General features: G+C 48.3%; 1 long non-coding RNA gene across 1 annotated transcript; it reads right to left on the reverse strand.

The window, feature by feature from the left end:
• Positions 1-753: 753 nt before the first annotated feature.
• LOC108544183 (uncharacterized) lies at positions 754-2112 on the reverse strand. The gene is made up of 2 exons (XR_001889762.1): positions 1844-2112; positions 754-1050 (listed from the first exon to the last, which is right to left on the reverse strand). It is a non-coding gene; the product is annotated as an uncharacterized LOC108544183 (long non-coding RNA).
• Between the last annotated feature and the right edge of the window lie 573 nt (positions 2113-2685).

A 2685-nucleotide genomic window follows, 5' to 3' on the forward strand; every position in this document is an offset into this window, starting at 1 on the left:
TGTACTATATACATAGCATTTGACTTCTTGAGGAATCATTCTAAGAAGGGCATTTCAGCATAACCATTAAGAGAACAGGTTTTGGAGTCACTCAGATCAAATTGAGCTTATGACTAAGGAGTTGAGGCACCCTGGACAATATGCTTAACTTTAAGCCTCAGTTTACTCAACTGTAAAACAGGAATAATAAAACCTTTCTCAAAATTTATGAGAATTAAATGAGATATTATTTTAATGCAGTTAGAACAGTGCCTGAAACATAATAAATGCTTAGCTTATTATATGGCAGTTATTAATCATTAGCAATTAAAACACAGGCAAAATAGAGAATTACAAACAAATAGGGACAATATAATCCAAAAACAATTTTAATTGTATGATGGAAGAAACCTATGAAACTCTGACCCAAAAGGCATTGCTAATTCCAGGGAGGATTATACTTGGATCCTGAATATTATCCCAAAATGCGTTTGCAAATTACCCTTACCAGAGGCAAGGTTCTTGGATGCAGCGTATTACCATCCATTTTTTTTTCCAGTTATTACTCTTTAAAGACAGGACTGCCAAGGGCTACTCTAGAAAGTCACTAATATAATGCCTTTTATTATATTTCCCAATTTCACACCTTCCTCAACCCAATCCCCAAAGTTGTTGAAAGTGACTGTAATTGCATCATTAGTTCTTAGCTTTCCTGGAATCTTACCTAAGACAACTTTCACATCCCCAAAACCCTAAAATGAGCCCAGATTTTGCTTTAAATTGCAAAGAACTTGCTTTATTTTGTAGGATGAGCTTGATAACCTCAGCGTGGATTTCAGCAGCTGCCGGAAACAGCACTCTAGAAGTTAACACAGGTACACTCCGTACTGAGGCACTGTTTTAGCTAACTGCTCCAGGGACAGCAGGCTCAGTCCTCTTAGGTAAGTAATTTTGGAAGGTGGCACTGTGTTCCTAATAAATTGAATCAGATCCCGTAGGTTAGTCACTATTCTTAAGAAATAAAGCACGAAATCAACTTGAAGTCATCTGTTGAGAAGGCCATGGATAGACCTGAAAAGGAACATTCTGAACATTTAATTGAACCTCTTTGATTTACAGATGAAAAAACTAGTCATTTAAAAGTCTTGCCTAAGGTCAAATGGTTTGTTTCCTGGACTGGCATAAAGCTTATCTTAGGCACAGTCGGGTGGATGTTCCTTCCTGCTCCTGGCAACTTGCCCCTCACCGTCCCCCCAACCCCATCTCCCCATCAGATTTCATAAAGATCCAGACCTGGGATTCAGAAATGGGGAAGTTGAAGAAGTGTGACTTAAAACAAGAGAATGACAAACTATTAAATTGTTATTAGGAATTAATGACAATTGCCTGCTAGAACGTCAAGAAGCAGTTATCTTTTCTGTTTTGTACATCGCTGTATTCCCAGCACCTACAACTGGGCCTGCTAAGCCTGGTAAGGCCTAATAATTGTTAAATGAAAAACACTCAATCATAGATATGTCAGATTGTGAGAGAAAACACGTCCTTACTGTTTTCTCTACCACCCTCCTTCCAGTTAATACTAATAAAATGTGCAGATTTGTATTCTAAAGAGGCGAAATCACATACACAGCACTGTAGCACGGTGCCTGGCCCATTGTGAGTAATTAATACATGTCAGTTTATTTTCCTTTTCTTCCTCCACAAGTATGGGCTACTAGGGAGGAAGGAGGGTTGGTGCCGTGGTGTTTATGTGCCTGGACAGAAAGTGAAGAGCATCCAAGAAGCTGCTGAGAGCGGGCTGTCAGTGTCTTTCTGATACGTATAGATCAATTCCAGTGCCCTGAAAAACGCACAGCTATTTTACCCAGAGAGGCTGGTCGTTTTTGTTGATCGATTCTCGGCTGCAGTCAGCTCTTTAATACAACTTTTATAAGCATCAGCCACACTGCGGCGGGAGAAGCGGCTGTGGTGGAAAAAGCAGGGAAGCCCCCCGCACTGCGCCCCACTCCCAAAAAGTAAAGGAAGCCCGCGGGGCAGGGACTGCGGTTTGCGGGTCTAACGGGTCCTTGAGCTGGGGCGGCGGTCCGGCCACTCCAGCCCCGCCCCTCGCCCGCAGCCGCCTCCGAGGTTCAAGTTCAGCCCCCGGCTGCTAGGCCTCGCGCTCCGGGATTCGAAGCCGCCCGTGAGTCCCAAGGTCCCCTGCTGGAAGACGAGGCGGGGATCCCAGGGGTCATCCGGGCGCGGGGTCACTCGGCCACGCACTGTGGTGCCACGTGGGGGAAAAGTTTCCAACTCTGCCAGTTGGTGTTCCCATTGCGCCCAGGCGGAGCAAAGGCCCGCGCTTTGGCACCCGCTCCCCGTCCTGTCTCCTCCAGTCGCGCCCCCTCCCAGGGACGCCCCCCTTGTGCCCCTTCTCTGAATTCCCTCCTCCCCTCGCAGCGCAGGTCGCCAAGGGAAAACACCCTTGGGGGCTGGGGGAGTTTCCCGAGAAGGCGGCCTCGGGCCGGCCAGGGGTAGGGGATCCAGGGACAAGTGTCCCGAGGGGATGTGGGGAGCGCGCGCGCGAAGTGGCCTGGGAGCAGGGGCCTGCACGCGTCCCCGCTGCGACAGGCGGGATCCTCCGGCTGCTTCCACACCCTGGCGCGCCACCTCTGCCCGGCCGCGGCCGATCCCACGCGGGCGGCCCCCTTCACGCCCCCGCCCCCG

The sequence above is a fragment of the Rhinopithecus bieti genome, unplaced genomic scaffold (assembly GCF_001698545.2).
Source record: "Rhinopithecus bieti isolate Rb0 unplaced genomic scaffold, ASM169854v2 scaffold_23236, whole genome shotgun sequence".
NCBI lineage: Eukaryota > Metazoa > Chordata > Mammalia > Primates > Cercopithecidae > Rhinopithecus > Rhinopithecus bieti.